General features: G+C 40.1%; 1 protein-coding gene across 4 annotated transcripts in view; it reads right to left on the bottom strand.

The window, feature by feature from the left end:
- Nucleotides 1-21,919, bottom strand: part of SOCS5 (suppressor of cytokine signaling 5) — a 126,752-nt gene that overhangs the window by 55,454 nt on the left and 49,379 nt on the right. For 2 of the 4 annotated variants that reach the window (XM_032497445.1, XM_032497444.1), the window contains exon 1: nucleotides 417-651. The exons of 1 other annotated variant lie outside the window; for it this stretch is intronic. The gene's annotated coding sequence lies outside the window, so the exon portion shown is untranslated. Of the gene's footprint in view, nucleotides 1-416; nucleotides 652-754; nucleotides 934-21,919 lie in introns of those variants that run through there. One more of the 4 variants, XM_032497447.1, reaches the window with a different exon arrangement.

Genomic DNA, 21,919 nt, shown 5'->3' with positions numbered 1-21,919 from the left:
GACTTGGCCGGTGCCCCCTTTCCTGCAGCGCACGCAAACGCCCCACAATCTCCAGTGGCCTCCCTCCGATCCACCACGACCCGGATCATGAACGCCCTCCTGCTAGCCCGGAGCGACCCCCTTCCCCTTAGGCGCCCCACGTTCCTCCAACCAGAAAAGCAATTCCATGAAATGCATCGAGAGCCCACTAAGCGCAAGCACCCACTATGCGCCGCACGGTCTGCACGGTGCTAGCGGCCCGGGCTCGCCACCCCCCGCCCGCCGACCTCTTCCCGGCCAGAGGACCGGAGCTGCCTCCGCCCGGGCGGAGGCGGACTGCGCCGGGCGCAAGCACCGGGGGCCGGAGAGGAGGCAGCTACCGGTGGCGCGGGGACCCGGGAGCGCGCACTGGCCGAGCCGGCCGCGGGGACACTCACCAGTCGGGGCGCGCGGGGCGGCCTCATCCAGGGGCACCTGCGGCCAGGCAGGACGGGCCCGGACGGTGCAGTCACCGAGAGGGCGAGTCCGCCCGCCTGCCCACCGGCCCCGTCCTGTTCCCTCGACTGTCCGAGCGAGCGCAGTCTCGCTTCCTCCGGACGGAGTCCGGGGACCCCCAGCTCCGCCGGATGCCCCCGCCAGGCCCCCACCCCCTTCCCCGGCCGCCTCCCCCTCTTCACCCTTTTCCCCTCCCCCCTCCCCCCAACCCCCACCGGAATGGAAAATACCTCCCGGGGCGGGGGGCGGTGGGGGCACGCCTCTCTGAAGGGCAGCCTACCGTGACCAATAGCAGGCGGGACCCTGGAGGGGCGGGATTCCTAGCGGCCAATCCGGAGGCGTGTAGGTGAAGGCCGAAGGAGGGAGGCAGGGAGCGAGAGGGGGGCGGCCCGGGAGTCAGGGAGGTCCGGCCGCTCGGCTGCGCGCTTTGCGCGGCTGCCATTTTGGAGTCGGGCAGCTGCCGACGGCGGCAGGGTCCGGCCCGGGGGAAAGGGAGGAGCCAGTCAGGTGGTAGAGAGGTGGTCACGTGGGCTTTAGGGGCGGGGTGAAGCGGGCTGCGGCCCGAGGGGAGGGGTCGGCGGTGGCGAGTCACGGGGACTGAGGAGGGTCACGTGGTTGGAGAAGGGGCATCGGTGGGCTTGGGGGCGGGAGGTCAACGTCGAGGTAGGAGAAAGAGGAAAGCTTTGTCCCTGGTTTCAACTCCGTTAGAGAAAAGGAAAGGAAAAATGATGAATGGAGGGCGTGAGTGGCGGGTCGGAAAATGTGAATGAGCCTCCCTGTTAACTAAATTCCAAGATCCACCGGAACCTGGGCACTTCGTTTAGTTCAGGTATTCCCATCCCCACTCCCAGCTGTCACAAACGTGACTCACATGTGGGTCGGATGGAGAGGTGTTTGTTTTCCACTTTTTGCCTGCACTTTATATGGAAGGGCCCCCGCCCTAGATATGGCTGAAAGGGTAAAAGCGTAGATGAGGCACTGTGGCGCCGCCAGGACAGGCCATCTGGCCTTTTAGAAGCCTTGCCGTCATTCACAAACTTACCGGCCACTTCTGTGTTAGACATGCCCATGATCGTATTCCAACGCCCCCAAACTTGAAACAGCAGGCAAACCACACCAAAACAAAACCTTGACTATGAGGTCCTGTCCAGCTCCCATCCTTATTTCAATTCATGCTTCGAGTACAGGCTAAATTATACTCCTTACTAGTCTACTGAAAATGCTCCTCTTAAGGCCCCAGTAACATCCATATGATCAAGCTCAAAGGTCACTTTTTAGTTCTTACATAATCTCTTTTGTGGTAAGTAGATTCTATGGACTACATCCTTCTTGAAGCTTTTTCTTTCCCCTTACACACGCTTCACCCCAGTTACCCTGAAACCATAAACCTCAGGTTGTTTTTCTCTCCAGTTAACTTTTCTAAATCTGTTCTCTATTGGCCGTTTAAGAGAGTCCCAGGATCTGATCCTCAGTCCTCTCCTCAATAGGTACTTAGTCATTCTACTGCCCACCGCACTCTGTACTCCTACCCTAACTAATACATCCTCAGGACACATTGGGGAATGATGTTTATAAACCTGGCAGGTCAAGGATAAAGGTGAAAAGGATTTACATAACTATTTTGATGGCCAAGTGTACCTTTAATGAGGTCCCAGTCTGCAAAAATAAGTGCTTTTAGACATCTCACACTTCCACCTAATCATGACATATCCAAATGAGAACTCAAATGCCCTAAGAAGTCCCCAAAACCTGCTCCTTCCCATCTGCTCTTTATCTTCTTTGATAACATCACCATACATTCACTTAGCCAAAGCAGAACCTGCAAGTAATCCTCCGGGCTGTTCCTCCATTGCTGTAACACTTGCCTACTCCTTGGAAATTTGTCCTGCTGATTATATTTGCTAAATGCCCTTTCGTAGTAGTTTCTATAGCCACTACCTCACCTGGGCCATTTATTCATTAGCCCAGTATTTACTAAGCATTTTACAACAGGCCAGGCATTGTTTGAGGTGCTCAGGATTTAGTGGTGAACAAAACTGACAAGGTTCCCGAATAGGGTGAGACAAAGCGTATATGAGTAAAGTAGCAAATCAGTAAGATAATTCAGCGGCTGATGTGTGCTATGAAGATCTCCTTCCACCAAAAAAAGAGAAACTTGCCTCTGGCAGTTGCCCAGCTCTGCACCTCAGTCTCCACCAACCCCTTCCCGCCCACCTCCCCATGCCCACCCAATACCTTCTCATCCTTTCTTCTTACTCTGAAAGAGAATATGGCCCTGATCCTTTCATCTGGAGTGATTTTATTTCCTTTCACCCGCTAGGACTTTCCTCTATCTTTATGTTACAGCTGCCTCAATACAGATTCCCCCAAGTAGAAGATAAGCTACTTTGAGGGCAGGGATCACATCTCGTACATCATGGCACCTCCATGGTGGCTTGGCTCAGAATAGGTGCTCATAAAATGAGTGTTAAAATGAACTGGTGAATCCCCTGACCCCTAAATCAGGCTGCCACAAAAGCATCTCCAGCCCAAATCAGAATAGAAGGTCAGTGAGCTCATCTATTAGAGTGCAGTCACATTGATGCCGCATGGCAGGGGGGCAGGGTAATAATGAATGAGATTACCTATGTTGGTCCCTTCCAGGTCTGGGATTCCTTGATGCTGTGCCCCATGCGGGGCAGTCGTTGCTTCCCAAACACTACTTTACTTGACAGTGCCAAGTACATGTGGGCAATTGAAAAGTACTCTTTGTTTTTGATGACGAGCTTCAAACCCAGAGCACTCTGGGTGAGTTGCCAGCAGAGGCTCTGCAGGAGAAGGACGCAGTTACCACTTCACCCTGTATTTCCAGGCCCTTGGGTATTGCGTCCTAACAGGGAACAAGATGTTGCCAGTTCCGTCATAGTCATTGTAATTAAACCCGAGTTCTGGCAAAGGGCAGTGCGTAATTATGAGGTATTATTATGGTTTTTATCATTATTAGGCACCCAGCTGCCCAGCCCAGGAAACCACAGTAGTAAAACACCAAGAAGCCAAGCTCCTCTCCCAGCTGGCATGAATCAATACCAGGTGTATTGGCACACGGTCCCACAGCTCCACTCATCAAGATGAAACTTCTGTCCCTTCTTTTTGGCAAGATAAAATTTTAAATGAATGAAAAGAGGGAATGTAATGAAAGACCTTTGCCACCAACTCTAAATGGAGTTCCTTCTCCCCCATCCCTTCGTGTTCCCAGAACAATCTCTTCTCTTCTACATATTTATTGTGTAAATCTTTTTCAGCTTTATCCTTGACCTGCCAGGTTTATAAACATCATTCCCCAATGTGTCCTGAGGATGTATTAGTTAGGGTGGGAGTACACAGTGCAGGAAAGATTGCTTTTACTTTCAAGAATCTTATAATACAAACTAAATAATTCAGAAAGCAATGTCAGGCTTAACAAGGCATCTGCCTTTTATTGAGCACCTACTCAATGCCATACTTGGCATTTTCACGTGTGCTGACTGACTTAATCCCCTCCACCCTGCAAGGTCGTTTTATTATCCTCATTTTCCTCAAGGTCTCAAAGACTTAGTGACAGAACTGAGCTTCCAACATAAATATACAAATCCTGGTGATTGTATACTCATGGTAGGTGTGTCCACACTGGAAGATGAAGTTAGGTATCAGACTCCACCTCCTTCTATCAAATTAAAAATGGTTTTTTGGGGCAAAGTAGATTTTAAGCTGAGCCTTGTCAGGCAATTCAGAAGTGATGCTGAGGGAATGGAGCCAAACAAGGAGGCCAAATTGGCCACAAGCCTGAAATCAATCAATAAGGAAAGATTTCTTGTTCAGCGATGAGTCATATATTCTTCAAGTACCTTTATTATCTCAGCTCTTCCAAATGCAGAAGTCAACCCAGGTGGTACAAGGGTAGGCTGAGGGTAGAGGATGGTGGTTTGGGGAGGGAATATGTTTTTGGATGGAGAACTCCCAAATGGCCCATAAACTGGCACCTTGAGTACTGGCTTCTGGAACAGCTGAAGCTATGGCAGCTGTCCCTGCAGCCTAGCAGTTGTTTTTAACTGATTTGTACAACAATTTCTCATTCTCTTCCTTTTTTCTAAAACAATTGATTAACAATTAAAAAAAAACAATTTGTTTAGCACTATGTCGTACAAGATAGTTGACTTCTAGTATTTTTAGTAGGTTTTTTAAAAGGAATTTAAGATTCAATAAAATGCATTTAAAGTGTACAGTTTGATCTGTTTTGAGACATGTATACCTTGTAACCACTATCATAATCGTGAAATAGAACACTTATATCACCAAAAAATTTCCCTTGTGCCCTTTTTTGCAGTAGGAACTTTAATACGACATGTATTTTGATTACTCCAAAATCTAGATTTCCAGCTTCAGTCTTGCTTTCAAATTCTAGGCCCATATTTTTACTTACCTACTGGACATATCTACCTGAATATTACAAACAGACACCTCAAATCAAACAGGACTGAAAAGTAAAGCAAGCCCTTTCTTTATCTTAGCTACAAGAAAACCCCCCCTCCCACCTCCAATCCCCTCTAAAACCAGTTTTTTGTTCTTCACTTTGATTGATGTAATCATCATCTACCAAGTCACATGAGCTAGAAAAAAATTTTTAATAATCCTTATACCTCCCTCTCTTTGACCTCCCCCAAAAGTGATTCTCCTCACACAAACATTTTGTAATCAGTCCTTTCCATTTCCACTATCCTCATTCAGGCACGTATCTCACTTGCACAATCACAAAAAGCTCCTAGCTTGTTTCTTCATGATCCAATTCATCTACCCATCTGCCAATCTCATTTTCTTTTGAAAATCCAGATCTGGCAGTTTCAAAACCTCTGCATCCAGAGACTGCCCAACTGCATACAAAGTGGCACTGAAAATCTTTCACAGTATGGCCCCAATCGTCTCTCTGGACTCCTCTGCTCCTCACCATGTAAAGCATGCTATACATTTTCATCTTTCTGTGCTTTTCATCAGATCTCTGTCTGAAAATGTGACTCCTCCTCCACCAGGAAACTCCTCTCACCTTTCACAGCCCCATTTATTTGACTTTCCTCGGTAAAGCCTTTTCAGACCTCTCCAGATAAAAATAGTCTCTCTGTTACACTTGACCTCCTGTAGCATGCTGCACATACATTTATCACACTGGACAGAGTGGTGAAACAGAACAGGAGAGCTGAGTCAGAAGATCTGGGTCTAACTTTAAAATCTCATTCATCACTTGCTGTGCCATCCAAGGCAAGTCACATAACCTCTCCGAGCCTCATTTATTTAATCTATAAAATTGTGATGAGAACAGTTACAATAATACTCTATGTCATAGGACCCTTCTTGTGATTAAATGAATTAATTAAAAATGTGAATGTGATTTGCACTCTGCAGATATTTGAGATTATAACTACAAAGCTGTATCTTCTGATAGATTTTGAGCTGCTTGAGTACAAAACCAACACTGGGTCATCTTTATACCTAACATAGTGCCTGGACCTGCCTGTTGCCTAGACTGGTTTATGACATAAAGTTCCCATGTCTTGTAGAATCGTATTTTCTCCATTTACTCTCTTAACCTACTTTCTACAGTGTTTTTTCAAAAGCCAATCATGACATCCTCATGTCTTTTTATAATTGTTTATTGCCTTTATAATTAAATAGTTTCATCCAAAGGGTTCTGAGGAAATGAATGTATAGTCTATCCATGATTGATTTTCAGTGCCTTTATTTTATTCAACAGAAACTTCCTAAAGCCATTAAATGCCCAGCCTTGTTCTAGGTACTGGTCACACAGAGGTGAACAAGAGACTTCATAGAACTTACATGATAGTGGGGACAATAAGCACAAACCAACAAATGAAGATGGCATTCTGTATAGTTAAAGGTGCTACAAAGAGAACAACGTGGAGGGCAGGGCTGATTTAACTGGAGTGGTCAGAGGGAGCCACCCTGAGAAAGTGGCCCTTCCGCATCAATAAGGAGACAACCCTACAAGAAAAGGGGAAATCGTCTTCCAGGCAGAGGGAAGAGCACAGACAGAGGCCCTGTGACAGGAGGAGACAGAGTAGACGTGAGGAACTGAAAGAAGGCCTAGATGGTCTGGAGGGAGTGAGGGGCAGTGGTAGGAGGTGAAATCAAAGAAGCAGACGCGGGCCAGATCACTCGTGGAGCTTGGAAGTTCCAGGTAGAGTTTAAATTGTATTCTAATTGTAAGAGAAACCACTAGAGGATTTTAAGCAGGAGTATGATATGATTTGGTTTGTTTTTAAAAAGATTGCCCTAACTATATGTGGAGAATGCATTCTAGGGGTGGTGGCAGAGAGGATCAGAAGGCAGCCTAGTGGTTTTGGTCCAGACTAGAGATGTCAGTGGTCTGGATTAGCAGGGTAGCATTGAAGAAAGTGAAGAGTGGTGGGTTTGGGGGTATGTTTGGCAGAGAGAACTGATGGATTTAATGACAGTGAGTGAGAGAAAGACATCAAAGATGACTCTTAGGATTATGATCTAAGCAATGAAGTGGGTAAAGGTTCCGTTTACTGAGTTTACAGTGCCTTCCTTGGAGGTGCTGTGCTAGGCTCTGAGAATACAAAGCTCAGTGACCACAGGACTCCTGAATGACTTCTCTCAAGCTTTTCTCTTTCTAGTATTTTCTTAATTATTTACATTTGACCAGCTGATACATTCACATGTTTCGAAAATCAAAACACAATAAAAAGGGGTATCGTGAAAAGTCTCCCTCCCACTCTGGGTCTTCCACCCCGTTCTCCACACCCACCCACCCTCACAGGTAGAAATAACTATTTATATTGGTCTTTCTATGTGTCTTGTAATGTTTCTTCATGCAAATACAAGCATTCTTCTATTTCTTGATCTCTTCCCCTCTTCTTACACAACAGGTGGCATATTATATCTCCTGATTTGCATCTTGCTTTCCCCTCTGACAATATATCTCGGAGGTTTTTTATATCAGTACTAAGAGAGCTTCCTCATTCTTTTAAACAGCTGCATAGCACTACACTGCAGGGTATGCCACAGTTTATTTAACCATTCCCCTATTAATGAACACTTGGACGGTTTCCAGTCTTTGCTACTTACTACAAACAATGCTGTAATGGATAACGTGACACATATGTCTGCAGGTATATCCTTAGGATAAAGCCCCAGAAGTCTCCCAAGCACTTTAATAAAATCTTCCAAAGGAATATTCTAAGATGGTGTGACTGGGTTTCCAAATAGAACCTCAGCTTTCCAAGAATTGACTCTTACATTCCATTAATAATAGTTCCTCATTTTGGGCCTGTAAATTATATCTGTATTTTTTCCAATAAGGAAATTTTAAAATATTTAATCTGCCTCTCCTGCAACCAATAATAGTTGATATAATGTTTTAAAACAGAAGAAAAAAGAGAGTAAAATTCAGTTTGATTATGCCCCGGTTAACAAATTGCAAGCTCTAGACTTGGACTCTATGCTTAGAACATAGCCAGAATTCCTTCTAAATGAGAAAGAATACTTGATAAAATTATTTGTGCATCTGGTCCCTGAGTATTTGTAGAGAACATCAGTTCTACTGACCACACTCTCCTCTCGTTCTGGGTACTCTGGTCCTCCCTTCCTCTCAGGGCTTGAAGAGAAAAGTGATATCTCTACCCCTCTGCCTCAGGGGTGAAACATGTGACCTTGGTCTAGGTCACCTAGAATATCCTATTCCCCTGGCCACAGTGATCTGTTCTATACCTACTAGAAAAGTTGGCTCTAGATTTGAACCAAGGTAAGTGGTTCTTTGAGCAGCTTGCATCTATATTGCCTATTCAAGCAGAGAGCTTGCCCAAGATTGGAGCAGAGATGCTGAATTGAGAAATGGACAGAGAGATACCAAGTCCTAGCTCATACTGTTTGAGCCCTGGATCAAGCTTCACCTGAACCAGATACTCCAAATTTTTCAGTTACATGAGCCAATAAATTTACCTTTTTGATTAAGCTAATTTGGGTTGTGTTTTTCACCTCTGGGGAGCAAAGAATTTTTAGCTGATGCAATATCTTCAAATAAAATTAGGGAAATTAAACTCATGTTGTCCCCATGGTTTGTCTAATTACATGATTTCGCCAGTTAATTCCCAGATTCCTTTCTTCTTGCACTTGGAGTGACTCTCCCCTTGCAGTGTACCTGTCTAAACACCAAGCCAGAGTTCTCTTCCCCTTCCTCCAAAGACTCCTCTAGTTCTATGCTTAAGCCCAGCCCACTGGTGAAGTTAAAGAAGGAAGGGAACAGATGGCAACCTGATTCATATTCTTCTTACAGGGAATTAAGCCAATTTACTTTGGGGGTCAGTTCCAGTTCAGTTTCAGCAGTGAATGAGAGTTGTTTGAATCCATTTCTGGTTCAAGCCTGAACTCATCTGCAGTAATCCAAAGTCCTTCACAGGGGAAAAATATTTGGGGGAGTTAAAGTTTGGTTCTAGTTTGAGAGAACTCTGTAACATGGAATCAAGTTGCACCTGTCTTATTATTAGGCCTTTTATGCCAAAAGAGGTAGCATATGGGCAGGATAGGGGGGTGATTAATGATATACTTAATACTAAAATAATCAGCCTAGACTGCATTCCTAATAAGCAGTGTCATAAAATCTACTCTTTGGATTTGTTTTTTAATATTTCTAATCCACATGAGAGCACACTTTGAAACATCATATCATAGAGTGTTCACTGAATTACTAAAAGATATGATCAAAACATATTTTGAAAATTTTGCCTCTTATAGAGAAAGAAGTGCCTTATATGTGAAACATTTATGGCCTCTGTTTAAAAATTATTTCTAATTAAAGTGATAGTCTGTCAATATCTTAAGGCACTAAGACTTAGCAATTTTAGGACATGATTATTCTCTAAAATAAAAAATAAAAATCTACGTTTGGAATATCAATTGGACCTTTTAAAAATATGTATATCATATTATATATATCATATTATATAAATAATTTCAAGACACAGAATGCTTAGCTTGTTCCAGGATATTTTTTGTTAGTGAGTGGTTACACAAAGAAGAGAGAGAATGACAGATGCCATCTATATATTTTTACAAAAACATCCCTTGCTTGTGCAGGTGTGAGCAGGCAGTCAGATTTGATAAAATGCAGAGATGCCTTACAGATGGCCCACGTGAGCAGGACAAGGTCTTCCCAGACTGATGTGGCTGTAAAAGCAGTTGTCATTTAGTCTGAGCATATTTGTCACACCTGTTCTACAAGGAAACTCCCACTTTTAAATATGAATTTTTAGAATCAGAGCCCAAGGCTAGCTGAGTTTAGCTCCATTTTCTACCAGTTCAAGAGACTATGACCACCAAAATGGATTGCATCTCTTTTTGTGACTCTTCTGAGACTTACATTTCCCCTATCTGTGTGTTATTTGAAGTTAAAGGTTAAAATCCTCTTTCTTGATCCTCAAATAATCACAATTAATCTCATAGCATTACATTCATTGGCGATGTGCTTTGAGGGGAATAAATTACTGCAAAAATAAACTGCGAAAGGACTTGGCTATACAGAATCACAATGCTTCAGATGATGTAATTTTCTATAATATTTTGCCTGCCATTTTTAGTTGGGTATTTGTATAATAGGAGATTTCGAAGAAAAAAACTATAGAGAGGCTAATTTGCTTGGTAGCGCTTCTGTTCTTTTGTTCTTTTAGAGTCTAAAATTAACGAACATCTGCAGTGTCAACAGGGACTCCATATGGCATTCAAGTTCGTACTTTTCCTAAATAATGCATTGGAGGCAATGTAATCCGAGAGGAATTCTGAGATGATAATGAGTAGAATGCCTCATATTGTATAGCACTTCATAGTTTCAGAGTGGTTTAACAACTAGGACCTGATTTGATTCCCACAACAACATTCAGTGGCAACAAGATTAGGTATTTCTTATTCCTACCGAACAGATGAGATGACAGATCTAAAGTATGGAAGAGAGATGACAGCGGTCACCAACCTGGTAAGTAGCAGAGTGAGAATGAAGCCCAGGCCAAATGGTTCCTAATCTAATGCCCTTTCTAACATACTACTAGGATCAAGTTATTGACAATTCAAGTTAAAATAGAATGTTTTCAAAATAATAGATCCCACAAACAACTCTGCAGGGAAATGGAAAGGGCTTAATACCAGAAACTAAATAATTAACATGCATGTTTGGCTTTCCAGAGTTCAGTGGATTTCATTTGTTCAGTTAAGTTCACAGATGATTTCCATGAAGTTTATCTAGTTTCTATTGTGATTTCCCATTATACCTACAAAAAAAGTTATCACTGAAATGCCCTTTCTCCTGTGAAATCACACCTCATGAATCTTTATTTGTCATATCTAGAAAATTCAAAAACTTTCCAGTAAGAGATGTTGCAACTGAGAGTGTTTTCCTTGCAGTAATAAATTATAATTTACATCTACCTGAATTTGGAAACATTTTGTTTCTAGTCAAACTTCTGTAAATTTCTGCATCTCAGCAACCATTTGGGATTTCTGGGGCAAGAAAGAAAGTTTAGAGTCAAAGAATATGTTAGCTTATGACTGATACCTAGGCATAAATTTAGAAGAATCCTGTTTTTGAAAGCATAAGCAACATTATTGCCAATCCACACTTTATAGAAATGTCCAGCCATGTAATATTACCATTTCTACTTTAAAATGCAGAGAAATTCAGTTACTTTCATTTCTTGAAAGTTTGAGGCTTCAAAATTATGAATGCTGGCATTCTTGAAGAGGAACACTGTGGGTTTGTACTATCAAAAAGGTACTGGCGTTTGCAAACATCGACAGGCAGATATATTCCCCAAAAGTGGAAACACAGAACTATACTGGTGAAAGGAACAGCCAGCAAGCATTTTAATCAGTAATTTGGCTCAGTCTATTCTGGTTTTGACTTCACAGAAGTGCATCTTTAGGAAGCACCTTCTACCAAGTGGAAAGCTGGCAAGAAGTGACACTTGAGATTGCTGACACCAAAGCAACCAGAGCTTATTTAAAACTGAAAAAACAAAACAAAACAAAACAAAAAAAACCCTCCATTAGTTGTTTGGATATATCTCAAGGAACCCCAAACAGAAAAGCAATATTTAAATTTGATATTGTCCAAAATATTTTTGCAACTCTGATAGCCTACCTAGTCTGTGTCCAGAATTGGTAGAAATACGCTAAGCATTTTTGCAAAGTTCATCTAACCCAAGTAGAGGAATGCTATCTTTCCACAGGAGCATTCTAGGATACAGGAGTGATTAAAAAGAAGAGAGAGAGAGAGAGAAATTAAAAGAGAAAAAGGGAATGGCATAAAATGTACTATGCTAGAAGCAAGTTATTGGGAAACAGTAGGGGGTGTTGGAGAATTTGAGTAGAAAACTTTGAGAGAGAGGAGGTTTAAATCATTTGAGTAGGCAATAACTCCATTTGGCTAGACAAGGGAGTCTGTAAGGAGGGAGCCAAGGGTGAGAGAAGGGAGTGACTACGGTGGTACCATTCAGAGGTAATCTGACTACAGAGATGGTGAATGTGCAGACAGGACAAGGGAAGGTGTGAGGGAGGGAAATGTTCAAGGCATCAAGAGAACCCAGACTGCAGCTGTTTTCTCTTTGCTTATTCAGCCAAATCTAGTTCTTCTCTCCCTCTTCCCACCATCTTTACACCTCTGCACCCCATTGCAAGAAAAATCTGTGTTCACAAGCCCAAGTTTGTTTAACTTAGCCCTTATTCACCCACTGAATGATTTGTGGACCCTGGGACTGGTAATCATTATTTAGCAAGGACTTCAGTATTCATCAATCAGAATTAGAATGATACAACTTTGTTCCTGGTCAACCCATTCACAACCACAGACCTCTTTGAGCTACAGCGCAGTAATGTGTTCTCTTGGCAATTCTGCTGCTGATTAATGGGCTGAAAAGAAAAGTGTTGGAAGGGCCCATGCAATCCCCACAATAGTCCAGTGCTTTTCTGCCAGACTGGCTTAAAGCAGCTGATCGTGTCAAACCATGTTAGCCAATACCTGTATTGTTTGCCTGGATTATAAAGCACAAGTACACCCTGTTCTCTCGCAATTCATTGTTAGAAGAAAGAATATGAAGAAGAATTAGACCATTCCTATAAGATACAAGATAGCCAGACAATCCTGTGCACTCCTATACTGCCCATTGGAATATGTCATTTCCACACTGATACAGTAACGATTACTCTCAAATTTAGCTGCAATATCACTCCCTCTTCCTCTCCCTGCCTAGATGCAGTGGCTCTGAGAGGCAGAGGGAGAAGGACATGGTCTTGTCAGCTGATGCTAAGAAGGACCGAAGACTTAACTATATACATACAGCTCATTAACCTGCCTCTCCCACCCAGTCCACCTACATCATTGCCACAGGAGGAATCCATTCCCCAAGGTCGTCCTAAGGATGATTGTGAAGGGTAACTGGACCCAGGGAACTTGGCCTTCTTTTCTCCACAGACATCCTTAGGATGGCTTTTGGGGGCCTGTGCACCCTCAGGAACCTGATCTCTCCTATGAAATATGGAGAGCCTGGAAGAAGGGAACACATTGTGATTGGTTCCTGAATCCCTCACCCTGCCGGATACGCCCCAGGATGGAGTTATTCTTCCTGTCACGAAGAATTCAGCCCTAAGTGAATCAACGTGTTTAAAAGAAATTTCCAAATGTGTCTAAACCTCTAGGTGCAGAAACTAAAGTGCCAATGAACAAGGGCAATTTAGAATAGGACAGAGTTTGGAAATTAGAAAAGTGAAGAGGCACTGTGATATAGTAAAAAAAAAAAAAAAGCCAGCTCTGACAGTAACTAGTTGTATACCTTTAGTCATTATGTCCGCACCTCAGTTTCCTCAATTCTAAAATGAAAGGAATTTGGTGAGAAAAACTTTTTGAGAAATACTGATTTCTCTTCTCTCTCTGTATTTTCCCCTTGGGTTGAGTTCACCAAAGGTTTTCTTTTGTCAGCTATCCTTGTCAGACTTTTCCCTCACCAGCCCTTTCTGGCCACCAGGTTTTATCATTTGGGATACGTTACTGAGAAAGACTGGTGGCATCTTGCAAAAACATCATATGCTCTTTCCCAAATCACTAAATATTTTCTTTCATGTTGGGAAGGAGTATCTTTCATCTCCAAGTACACACATCTGATGTCTGTGTTGCCTTAAGCACCAATTTAGAGTAATCCCACATAGCTAGGGTATGGGGTCTTTGCTTAGCTTCTCTGGGGTCATGTGCTAATAAAACAAACAAAACAAGATAACACTTAGAAAATCTTTTATGCAATTGTCGTTGTTGTTGTTGCCACTGTGGTTTGATTGGTGTAATTATTTTAGGACTGTGACACTTAGAAAGGGGTAAAATACTTAGTGCAAGTCAAAAACCATCCAGAATAGGATGCCAGCTTTTTTTATTTTGGAAAGCACTTATTTGATAGGATCTCATGTGTGTTTTCATGATAGAAGACATATACTGCCATGCTCTTCTAAGGCCATTTTCCTCATATAGCATACTTCCCTCTAAATATTTTGGAAGGAAAAGTGATGTAATTTTTTGTTTTATTATTATTATTATTATAATTTAGAGGGCCTATAACCTTTCTTTTAAACTTTTTTTATTGCGTTATAGTCATTTTACAATGTTGTGTCAAATTCCAAAGTAAAGCACAATTTTTCAGTTATACATGAACATACATATATTGTCTCATTTTTTCTTGTATATATTTCCTTGTGCTATACAGTATAATCTTGTTTATCTATTCTTTATATGCCTGTCAGTATCTACAAATTTTGAAATCCCAGTCTGTCCCTTCCCACCCCTCACCCCCTTGGCAACCACAAGTTTGTATTCTATGTCTATCAGTCTGTTTCTGTTTTGTATTTATGTTCTATTTTTTTTTATTTCCACATATGAGCGATCTCATATGGTATTTTTCTTTCTCTTTCTGGCCTACTTCACTTAGAATGACATTCTCCAAGAACATCCATGTTGCTGCAAATGGCATTATGTTGTCAGTTTTTATGGCTGAGTAGTATTCCATTGTATAAATATACCATCTCTTCTTTATCCAGTTATCTGTTGATGGACATTTAGGCTGTTTCCATATCTTGGCTATTGTAAATAGTGCTGCTATGAACATTGGGGTGCAGGTGTCTTTCTGAAGTAGGGTTCCTTCTAGATATATGCCCAGGAGCAGGATTACTGGGTCATATGGTAAATCTATTCCTAGTCTTTTGAGGAATCTCTATACTGTTTTCCACAGTGGCTGCACTGAACTGCATTCCCACCAGCAGTGTAGGAGGGTTCCCTTTTGTCCACAGCCTCTCCAGCATTTGTCATTTGTGGACTTCTGAATGATGGCCTTTCTGGCTGGTGTGAGGTGATACCTCATTGTAGTTTTGATTTGCATTTCTCTGATAATTAGTGATATTGAGCATTTTTCCATGTGCCTATTGATCATTTGTATGTCTTCCTTGGAGAATTGCTTGTTTAGGTCTTCTGCCCATTTTTGGATTGGGTTGTTTGTTTCTTTCTTATTAAGTTGTATGAGCTGCTTATATATTCTGGAGATCAAGCCTTTGTCGGTTTCATCATTGGCAAAAATTTTCTCCCATTCTGTAGGTTGTCATTTTGTTTTACTTATGGTTTCCTTTGCTGTGCAGAAGCTTGTAAGTTTAATTAGGTCCCATTTGTTTATTCTTGCTTTTATTTCTATTGCTTGTATAGACTGTCGTAGGAGAATATTTTTGAGATGTATGTGAGATAATGTTTTGCTTATATTTTCCTCTAGGAGGTTTATTGTATCTTGTCTTATGTTTAAGTCTTTGATCCATTTTGAGTTTATTTTTGTGTATGGTGTAAGGGAGTGTTCTAGTTTCATTGATTTACATGCTGCAGTCCAGTTTTTCCAACACCATTTGCTGAAGAGACTGTCTTTATTCCATTGTATATTCTTGCCTCCTTTGTCGAAGATTAGTTGACCAAAAGTTTGTGGGTTCATTTCTGGGCTCTCTATTCTGTTGCATTGGTCTATATGTCTGTTTTTGTACCAATATCATGCTGTCTTGATGACTGTAGCTCTAAAGTATTGGCTGAAGTCTGGGAGAGTTATTCCTCCAGCCTCTTTCTTTTTCTTCAGTAATGCTTTGGCAATTCTAGGTCTTTTGTGGTTCCATATAAATTTTATTCTGATTTGTTCTAGTTCTGTGAAATATGTCCTGGGTAATTTGATAGGGATTGCATTAAATCTGTAGATTTCCTTGGGCAGTATGACCATTTTAACAATATTGATTCTTCCAATCCAGGAGCATGGAATATTTTTCCATTTTTTAAAGTCTTCTTTAATTTCCTTCATCAGTGGTTTATAGTTTTCTGTGTGTAAGTCTTTCACCTCCTTGGTTAGATTTATTCCTAGGTATTTTATTACTTTGGATGCTATTTTAAAGGGGATTGTTTCTTTACTTTCTTTTTCTGTTGATTCATCGTTAGTGTAAAGAAATGCAACTGAGTTTTGAACATTAATCTTGTAACCTGCTACCTTGCTGAATTCTTCGATTAGCTCTAGTAGTTTTTGTGTGGACCTTTTAGGGTTTTCTATATATAGTATCATGTCATTGGCATATAGTGACACTTTTACCTCTTCTTTCCCAGTTTGGATCCCTTTTATTTCTGTCTCTTGCCTGATTGCTGTGGCTAGGACTTCCAAGATTATGTTGAATAGGAGTGGTGACAAGCCTTGTCTTGTCCCAGATTTTAGTGGGAAGCTTTTGAGTTTTTCATCATTGAGTACTATGCTGGCTGTAGGTTTGTCATATATAGCTTTTATTATGTTGAGATATGTTCCCTCTATGTATGTTCCCACTTTGATGAGAGTTTTTATCATAAATGGGTGTTGAATTTTATCAAATGCTTTTTCTGCATCTATTGAGATGATCATGTGGTTTTTGTCCTTTCTTTTGATGTAATGTATTACATTGATTGATTTGCATATGTTGAACCACCCTGTGTCCCTGGGATGAACCCCACTTGATCATGATGTATAATCTTTTTTATGTGCTGTTGGATTCTATTTGCTATTTTGGTGAGGATTTTGACATCTATGTTCATCAGTGATATTGGCCTATAATTTTCTTTTTTGGTAGTGTCTTTGCCTGGTTTTGGTATCAAGGTGATGGTGGCTTCATAGAATGAGTTTGGGGGTATTCCCTCCTTTTCAATCTTCTGGAAGAGTTTGAGAAGGACTGGTATGAGTTCTTTGTATGTTTGGTAGAATTCCCCGGTGAAGCTGTCCAGTCCTGGACTTTTATTTGTAGGGAGATTTTTCATTGCTAATTCAATTTCATTTCTAGTAATTGGTTTGTTTAAGTGATCAGTTTCTTTTTGATTCAGTCTTGGTGTACTGTATGTTTCTAGAAACTTGTCCATCTCCTCTAGGTTATCCATTTTGGTTCCATATAGTTTTTCATAATATTCTCATATGATATTTTGTATTTCTATGTTATTTGTTGTAATTTCTCCATTTTCCTTTCTTATTTTGCTTATTTGTGTTCTCTCTTTTTTCTTCTTTGTGAGTTTGGCCAGAGTTTTTCAATTTTATTTACTTTTTCAAAAAAATAGCTTTGGTTTGATTGATTTTTTCTATTATTTTTTAAATCTCTATTTTATATATTTCCTCCCTGATCTTTATTATTTCCTTCCTTCTGCTGCCTTTTGGGGTTTTTTGCTCTTCTTTTCCTATTGCTTTTAGCTGGTGGGTTAGATTGTTTATTTGAGATTGTTCTACTTTTTTGAGGAAGGCCTGTATTGCTATAAACTTTCCTCTTAGCACTGCCTTTGCTGCATCCCATAAATTTTGTGTAGTTGTGCTTTCATTTGTCTTAAGGTATTTTTTAATTTCAGCTTTGATTTCCTCATTGACCCACTGGTTTTTTTAATAGCATATTGTTTAATCTCCATGCTTTCCTTTTTTTCTCCATTGTTCATGTCTAGTTTCATGGCATTGTTGTTAGTAAAGATGCTTGAGATAATTTCTATCTTCTTAAAATTGTTGAGGCTTCTTTTGTGCCCAAGTACATGATCAATCCTAGAAAATGTTCCATGTGCCCTTGAAAAGAATGTATATCCTATTTTGGGGGGGTGTAATGCTCTGAAAATATCCACCAAATCTAATTTTTCTATTGTATTATTTAATTTCTCTGTAGCCTTATTTATTTTCTGTCTGGAAGATTTGTTAATGCAGTGTTGAAATCTCTGACAATGATTGTATTCCCATCAATATCCCCCTTTATCTCTGTTAGTAATTGTTTTATGTACTTAGGTGCTCCTATATTGGGTGCATATATATTGATGATTGTAATATCCTCATCTTGTATTACTCCTTTAATCATTATAAAATGTCCTTCTTTATCTTTCTTTATGGCCTTTGTTTTAAAGTCTATTTTGTCTGAAATCAGTACTGCTACACCTGCTTTTTTGGCTTTTCCATTTGCATGGAATATCCTTTTCCATCCTTTCACCCTCAATCTATATGTGTCCTCCCTTAAGTGGGTCTCTTGTATGCAGCATATTGAAGATTCTTGCTTTATTATCCAGCCTGTAGAGGGCCTATAATCCTGATTCAATCAAAATAATCCTCGGGTCCCTTCACATTTCACACCGAATAGGCTTTCTCAGAACTTGGTAAACAAAGTAAAATGGTATTCAGAAATCTTCCCTTTCCTCTTATCCTTCTAAATTCTCCCACATCGCTGAGGAATTGCCATTCTGAGAGGAAGGGAGGGAGGGAAAGAGAGGAGCCTCCCTCTAATTTTAAGCCTCCTAAATCTGAGTTACTTACATTGTTCAAAGAACAAAGTATTCTGGAAAATCTTCAAAAAATAATGTAAATATTCTTTTCCTGATAGAAACTACTAAAAGTGGTTATTGGGCTACCTTTAAAGTAGAATTTATTCCTTCCTTCCTAATTAAGGGAGAAATAAAGGGAAGTAATGTACAAGCTTTCAGAGCAATGACTATAATATAAAAAATGTAGTTCCAGCCAAAAAAAAGAAAAGAAAAAAATGTTAAAATGTGGAAACAATATGAGGTCTTATTCAAGTAAATCTTATGCTCCATCCAAGAGCCAAAAGAATTAAGAAAAGCTCTAAAGAAAGGTGGAAGAATGCAGACAATGGAGAAAGACAGTAAAGGACAGAAAACAATTAATAAGTGTATAAAGTAATAAACCAGAGTCTGGGATGATTCTTGACTAAATAACTTTCAAATTGAAGTTTTCAAATAAAAGAGGAGATTGAAAAAACTCATTTCCAGAAAAGAAAACAATATGAATTTGTAAAGAAAGCCCATTTTGGACCTAATTAAACGTATAAGTTTTGCACAGCAAAGGAAACCATAGACAAAATGAAAAGACAACCTAAAAACTGGGAGAAAATATGTGCAAACAATGAGACTTACAAGAGCTTAACTTCTGGAATATACAAACAGCTCATACAACTCAATACCAAAAAAACAAACAACTCAATGAAAAAAATGGGCAGAAGACCTAAACAGACAGACCTTCATTTCTCCAGTGAAGACATGCAGATGGCCAATAGGCACATGAAAAGATGCTCAATATCGCTAATTATCAGAGAAATGCAAATCAAAACTACAGTGAGGTAGTACCTCACACCAGCCAGAATGGCCATCATTAAAAAGTCCACAAATATTAAATGTGGAGAAAAGGGAACCCTCTCACGCTGTTGGTGGGAATGTAATTTGGTGCAGCCACTATGGAAAACAGTATGGAGATTCCTTAAAAAATTAAAAATAAAGTTACCATATGATCCAGCAATCCCACTCCTGGGCATATATCCAGAGAAAACTCTAATTTGAAAAGATATATGCACCCCAATGTTCATAGCAGCACTATTTATAATAGCCAAGACATGGAAGCAACCTAAATATCCATTGACAGATGACTGGATGAAGAAGATGTATACACACACACAGTGGAATACTACTCAGCTATAAACAGAATAAAATAATACTATTTGCAGCGACATGGATGGACCTAGAGATTATCATACTAAGTGAAGTAAGTCAGACAGAGAAAGACAAATATCATATGATATACTTAAATGTGGAATCTTAAAAAATGACACAAATGAACTTATTTACAAAACAGAAAAAGACTCACAGACACAGAAAACAAATTTATGGTTACCAAAGGGGAAAGTGGAGGTGAGGAGGAGGGATAAATTAGGAGTTTGGGATTAGCAGATACAAACTACTATATACAAAATAGATAAACACTTAGGTCCTATTGTATAGTAGAGGGAATTATATTTAATATCTTGTAGTAACCTAAAATGAAAAAGAATATATATGTATAACTGAATCACTATGCTGTACACCAGAAACTAATACAACATTGTAAAGCAACTATACTTCAGTTTTTAAAAAAGCAAGCCTATTTTGAATTAAGCCTTCAGAGATAAGGTCACCTCACTGAAAAGGAGCTGAAATACAACAAAGTGGCGCTGATGAGGACATTTTCTATAAAACAAGCCATCCACCCAAAGTGCCAGATTTACTCTCAAAGGCGTGTGTCTTGCTTTACATGGCCTACTTCCAAAAGGAATGGGATTTAGTTAATTGTTTTAATTCTGTATCGTTGTGTAAAAAATATCCCCAAACTTAGAACTTACAACAGCAACACTTATTATCTTATAGTTTCCTTCTGTCAGGAATCCAGGTACAGCTTAGCTGGTTTCTCATCCCCACACCCCCGCCCAAAGGATCCAAGCACCTCCAGGACCTCTGAACGCAGCTTCTCCGTGGGTGACAAGTGCCATGGGCATCACGCCAGAGTAGCCACAAAGTATGTTACCAACCTAGGTCCTTGGACTCTTTAATCAATAGAAATTGATAAAGAGGCCAGACGAGAAACTCAGGCAAAGCTTTATTGGGACTGTGCCACAGCACAAGGGAGCAAGAACAAGAAACAGGTGCCCTTGCTGGCTCCATTTCTATTTTTTAAAAGTAATTTTTACTCTATCTACACTGTCAGAGTATAGAGCCATTGTATGCAATACATACACCCTTTATCTTCACTTTATCTTGAGTCTACAAGTAGCTATATATTTAATGCTGACAAGTCTTCGCATTGATATGATGCTAGTCACTCTGAAGCTTGTTTTCTAGAGGATACACAGGAAGGGTTCACAGGAACCCTAGTCCCGGAGTTCTCACATGTTGATAACACTCGGTGTCCTTTGTACCTAAAAGTCAGTTTTTCTGAATATAAAATCCTCAGCTCATATTTAATTATGAATCAATTACTCCATTTTCTTCAGACAGAAGTGTTATTGTTGAAACATCTGGTGCTAACCTCATTTCCTTTTCCTTATAGTTACTGTCTTTTTAAAACTACATGCCCAAAGGACTTTTTCTATTTCTTTAAAAATCAGTAATTTATTAGACTATGTCTTGGTTCATCATTCTGAATCAATATTCTCAGGTACGTGGTGTGCTTTTCCTATATGCAGTTCTACATGTATCTTTTCTGTTTTCTAATTTCAGGAAATTGTCTTGATTATTTTAAAAGAAATATTTGTTCTGGTCCTTTGCTTTGGGTTTCCAATACTGGGACTCCCATTACTGTATGTTAGATCTTTCTTGCATGCTATTGATATTGGTCACTGTCTCTTAAATCTTTTAATTTCTTTCTTAATTCAATATAGACTTTTAAGATTTCCTCTCCTTTTAATATTCATTTATTTTAAAGTATTAATTGTTGTATTTATTTGCTTTTGTGGTCCTTGTAATTTAGTTTTTAGTTCTGAAATAAATTTTTCTTTTATTTCTAACTGTTTCTGAGTTCTGTCTCCTCATTTCTGATTTTTTTCCCCCAGTTTTGATGTATGTTATCTTTTCAAGTGTTGTATAACTTTCCTAATGTCTTTCACTTCATTTTGAAAAGGTGAGTTACCATATTGACTCTGTTTAAGGGTTTGCTTTTCTGGAGTGATTTTATTGTCTGTAGGAATGCTATTCTGCTCCTTATTCTTTTTTTCCTAATAATGTTTGTACAGGATTTGACCTGCATCCTTTTCTGTTGTTCATTCTGATGTAAAAGCCATTTTCCTGAACTTTTAGGAGGCATGGTTTAGTTAAAAGGCATGGTTCAGAAGTTAGAAATGCTAACTTCACCGAGGTCCCTCTTGCGCTGTTTTTAGGAGGCGTACAAAAACAAGTGACTGGCTTCCTGGGATTTCCTGGCTCTGTGCTTTCCCCCATTTTTATCTGAAATTCCTCTTCCTTTGACTTTATTGTCCTAGTCCAGCTAGATCTTGGTTCTACTCCCAGAAGTTTCTTTTCTCCTCAGTGTGGACCCTGTCCTGGAAAGAGGCCCTGGCTTGTCTG

The sequence above is a fragment of the Camelus ferus genome, chromosome 15, assembly GCF_009834535.1.
Source record: "Camelus ferus isolate YT-003-E chromosome 15, BCGSAC_Cfer_1.0, whole genome shotgun sequence".
Taxonomy (NCBI): domain Eukaryota; kingdom Metazoa; phylum Chordata; class Mammalia; order Artiodactyla; family Camelidae; genus Camelus; species Camelus ferus.
Note: the sequence above shows the minus strand (reverse complement) of the source record. Positions and strands in the feature narration are given on the sequence as shown.